Source organism: Morone saxatilis, unplaced genomic scaffold, assembly GCF_004916995.1.
Source record: "Morone saxatilis isolate NCDOM2014 unplaced genomic scaffold, NCSU_SB_2.0 Contig0, whole genome shotgun sequence".
NCBI classification, from domain to species: domain Eukaryota; kingdom Metazoa; phylum Chordata; class Actinopteri; family Moronidae; genus Morone; species Morone saxatilis.
This window is the reverse complement of record NW_023339650.1, coordinates 20,761,529-20,766,602: the sequence shown is the minus strand read 5'-3', so window position 1 is coordinate 20,766,602 and position 5,074 is coordinate 20,761,529. Positions and strand designations below refer to the sequence as shown.

Below are 5,074 nucleotides of genomic sequence, written 5' to 3'. Positions count from 1 at the left end.
AGATAGATAGATAAATAGATAGAGAGAGAGAGAGAGAGAGAGAGAGATACTTTATTTATCCCGAGGGAAATTCAAGTTTTATTTTAAGTTTAAGGCTTATAACTGATCTATAAAATGTTGATAAATGATTATAAATGATTTAATATACCAGTATAATGTCTCTTTTTCAGTGCACTCTTAGATCTTGTCAGTATTCTTTTATTGCAAGTCATATATTTGCAGTGGCCTCTCTGTGACCCATCAGATTCTGCCATAAAAACTGGGACCTTACATATAACGGAGGCAGCATTTAAGACAGCTCTAAATATATAATATAAATATAATATATGTATATAATAATCAGTATTTACAGTGGAAAGATAGCTGAAACTCTTCATCACAAAATACAAACGGTCTCTGAACCACAGCCCAGTCTGTCTGTGTTTCCACATCTGGAATAATTAAAGTCCCTGTCAGTCTTTACGCAGGGTCTAAAGAACCCCACAGCGTCAGAACGTAACGTCTGACGTCATGACGCAGTGGGCGGGACCGAGTACCAGCCCGGAAGTCGTCCTCGCCGCCACACTTTCCTTTAAAAAGAGTAAAAACATTAATTTTGTGATTTAATCTCTTTTTAATTAACTCACCAGGTTTGTTTGCAGCCCGGACACTTTAACGGCGACACCGCGGACACTACAATGCTCTCTCAGAGGTCAGTGGCGTTAACACGGAGTCACAGAAGAAAAGATTATAAGGGTTATAAGACAGATAATTAAATATAGGAATGATCAAACATCCTGTAAACTGCTTGTGTCAGTGAGTGGAGCTGCTGTTCTGGCTGTTTGTGGGTTTTTTTCAATAGATAAATGAATATATCTGAGTATTTCCTGAGGCAGGGTGGGCATTGTGTACATTCAGGGTGTGTCATGTTCATACCACAGAAACAGACACTATAATATAATATATATACAGTATTAAAGGTTATTGTAGCAGGGCAAACTAACTCATACTTTAAAGGAAAGAAATATGGAGTTTAAAGTCTTAAATGTGAGTTAAACTTATATGAAATGTAAAATCTTTAGCTGTCAGATTAATGTGTTTCTCTGGTGTATTTATCTACATTAGAGAGGGAACCGATAACTTTCGGTCATGTTTTTGTTAATCTTTGTTAATCCAAAGGCAGCAATGTAACAATAAATGAAATATACATACAGTTAAATAGATTGTGGTTCTGTTAATAGAAGAGATTACTTTATGTATTATGTTTGTCGTCATCTCCTGACAGTTTATACATAATTTAAACTCCAAAGCGACTTCTTCTTTGGACAAATATGATATAATATCTTGAGAAAGGGAGTGGTAGATTTGGAAGCACAGTTTCCCAGTCCAATGTTAAAATCAATACAGAATAATTGCATGAAAAGACGATAAACTAAATATATAAATATATAAATAAAGTGTTTTTCTCTTTAAATAACTGCTTTGTTACTTTCCTCTGGTTTATAATCTAAACACATCTCTCAGTCTGTCTGCTCAGCTGTTCAGTGTGAGGCAGCCGGGCCGGATTAAAAACAGCTCCGATGCCTTTGGATGGTTATAATTAGATTTAAAGCATGTTGGGGTGAAACTGAACTCGTTGTGGCCTTCAGGTTCGACTCTCAGGGTTTGTTTTTGTTTATCACGTCCTCGTGTGGCCTTCAGGTTCCTGCTGCTGCGGTCGGCCGCGTCCTTGACCACCAGGTCTTTCCGCACAGGGGGCGTGTTGATGCACGGCAAGGCGCCGGACATGGTGGAAGGTAAGACTGCAACCCTGCTTCCTGTCTGACCCCCCCCCACCTGGCACAGATCTGTTATAGACGTATTAATCAATGCACACATTCACTCTTATAGATCAGAAACAACTGCTCTTCACTGGCTGGATTTTGATGAACGTACATGAACACTTAGAAGTCGAAGTCCACTCTCAGTGTTTGTGCACTGGCTTCTACATCACACTTGTATAAATGTAGGAATCCTGCTCATTAATATCAGACTTTTAATGAGCACAGAGAAACTTTTCCACTTTGAGAGGATGAAACGATGTTTTAGTATCGACTCGTGCTCAGGTGAAGTTCAAACCCTCCAGCTGTAGGAACAAGAAAGGACTGGAAGGAGACTTTAATTGTTTTTGTTTCTCCGCAGGAAATCCACTTTTACACGTGTCAAATGGTGTGTGTTGAACAAATCCTTGACCAATCCTAACCGTCTTACACACACTACTCCTACCTCTATTAAAACTCCTCTAATTTGCTCTAATTTGCACGTTAATTTCCTCCTGCATGTTTCCTCACATCCCTTCTCTTTTACACTTCATGCACAGCAGCTTTTTAATGTTCCCCGCCCTTTGTGGAGGTCTGGATTTAATGTTCACGTCGGCTGGATTTCTCCTCCTGCTCCACAGTTAGAGCTAAACCTCCTCTTCGTTGGTGGTCTGTTTAACCTTCTTCTTCTTCCCTCTGTGGCTTTTGTTACAGCCGACTCCCCACCTGATGCAGTAGTTGCCGTCGTTCGACTGCTTCTTTTCCTCTGTGTTGTTTCACATTGTCTCAGTTTGGGCCTCAGTAAGCTGCAGCCTTCAGGAAAGAATGAATTTACTGTAGAATCATCATCAGGTCACTCCAGTTTGGTAAATTTCAGCGTGAGTGTTTAAGATCTCTGAGATTGAGAAGTAAGTTACGACCTTTTGGCTTCATTACATTAATTATTACTGTTTTCCCTGAAGGCTCCAGCTGTAAACATACAAGTGTAACAGTCTGTTTGTTTGTTGCACGGCTTTGGATGAAACAGAGACAGTATGAAACATATGGCCTTGAACTTTTAGTGCACCACACACACACACACACACACACACACACACACACAGGAGAGCTGATTGTATCTTCTGTGTTTTTCAGTTCGAAACAGGCTGAGGAGAAATCGTGGGAGCTTCCACTAATCTGGAGGTAGTGGAGAAACCAATAATATTTGTTTCATTTTCTTTTGGCGATCACTGAGGTCGTCTTGTTACTGTGTCTAATAACAGCACTGAATAATAAATATAGAAATATTGTACTTCTTACTCATTTATTTGACATTACAGTTGTTTCTATATATAAAAACTATATATATGCTTATATTTTATGAGAGCAGTCGATATGTACACTTTGAAAAGGGAAGCCATCAGTCTTTTATATTAACAAATGCTTGCATTTTACTCAAGTACATTTTGACTTCAGAGTTATTTATCTGCACTTTTGACAATTATTACGTGTTTTTTGTACAAATTGTTCTTCACATAAGAGGTCCAATTATTAAAATTGTCAAAAATGAAGGTATTAGCCTTCTCAGTCTGCGCAATCGAAACCTCTTTTGAGGTTTCTTGTAACTTTGCCCCTTTTTTACAGGTTGTATATGGCGTTGTTGTTATTAAATCCAGATATAAACCTAAATCAGGAAACTATCTGTAAACAATGACTTCTGACAAACAAATCTGTGTCGATTTAGTACTAATACAGCCTCAAATACCAAAAATGTGTAATAATTTGTATATTTAATCTCCAATGATTGGTTGTGTGTCAGTGATCACCAGCAGGCCATGGCGGAGACGAGTTGTCGCTGTCGTCCATGTTGGCGAAAGTCTCAAAACGAATGACCTCCGGCCAAAAGGATGAAGGACAGCTAATACCTGGAGTCCCACTGCCTCTGGCTCCGAAACCACAGCTCAGAGATGAAATACCTGACCCTTCCAAACTGTCAGGTACAACACACCAACAACACACAACACCACACAACACACTCAATAACAGTTGTGTAGATTAAACACAGATTTTTAAAACTCTCTTCGTCCTCGTCTCTTTCCAGGTTTGGGAGGGTCGTGGAGATTGGACAGTTTTAGCAGGTATCACTGGAGCCACATAGGAGGGACTGCATTCTGTTAAAACTAAAAACAGGCAAGTGAACACAGAACGGTTTCTTCCCTTCGTGTCTCCTCAGTCCTCCATCTCTTACTCTCCACCTAGTACAACGAGCTCTGAAGAGTCTCCTCCTAGTCCATCGTCACGCTCACTGGTGATAAAGATCGGTAAGTATGACGCAAGTAACCCTTTTTACACGACGAGCTTTATTACTTAATAAATTCTGAGGTATCTCCACTTCCACTCATTTATTTGACAGATTATTTACAATCAGGAATTTAACCTTTAAAACATGACTATTAAATAATTACATTTTTATTATTTGTTTAACACTTAAGGGACAATTTTTGCATATGAATCATTTTACTTATTAATATTTAAAGTACATCATATCTGATTCTTACTTTTATACTTAATTTCAGTACATTCCATGCAGGACTTTTACTGTAGAGTTATGGTTTATGTGAATCTTAGTATTTTACTCCAGTAAAAAACTAATACTTTCTCCTTATGGCTGGGGAACCGTAAAAGGTTTTACGTTTTTCCTTTGGCTTAAGTGTCCTTCTAATTCTCTCTCTTCTCTCCTAAACTCTACCTACAGATCGTGGGCGACCAAAAGCAACCCCAAACAAACATAGAGGTCACGCGCAAGACACGCAACGACAACACAAGAACCCGACAACAAAAACAGAAGAACCGCAAACACAACCAAAAACAACACGCTCACAACAACACCGACACACACCCACCAACCCACCGAACACCCACACAACACACACACCCACACAACACACTCACCAACTCCCAAACACCCCCCCACCCACCCCCCCAACCACCCCAGCCTCCCCCTAAACAACCAAACACTCACCCCCCACACACTACCCAAAAACACCAAATCCAAACACACCAAAGCAAAATACAAATACAATCCCAAACCAACTGCAAAACAGCATGTTCACAACAACAGACACAAAAAACAAACAAACCACACAAGAAAAACAAAAATGTGTTGAAACAAAAAACCAACACACAGAACATAAAAAAAACAAATAAATCGTCTGACTTAACCAGAACACCGAGAGCCAGAAATATTAAGAAAGGACACTGTACATACCACAGTCAATAACGTCACCTTTAACGGTTCTCCAGCAGTAAGGAGAAGA

General features: G+C 39.4%; 1 long non-coding RNA gene across 1 annotated transcript; it reads left to right on the top strand.

Moving 5' to 3' along the window:
* The first annotated feature begins 499 nt into the window (after window positions 1-499).
* LOC118323684 lies at window positions 500-3,632 on the top strand. The gene is made up of 5 exons (XR_004796505.1): window positions 500-691; window positions 1,681-1,775; window positions 2,161-2,187; window positions 2,913-2,960; window positions 3,577-3,632. It is a non-coding gene; the product is annotated as an uncharacterized LOC118323684 (long non-coding RNA).
* Window positions 3,633-5,074: the final 1,442 nt, after the last annotated feature.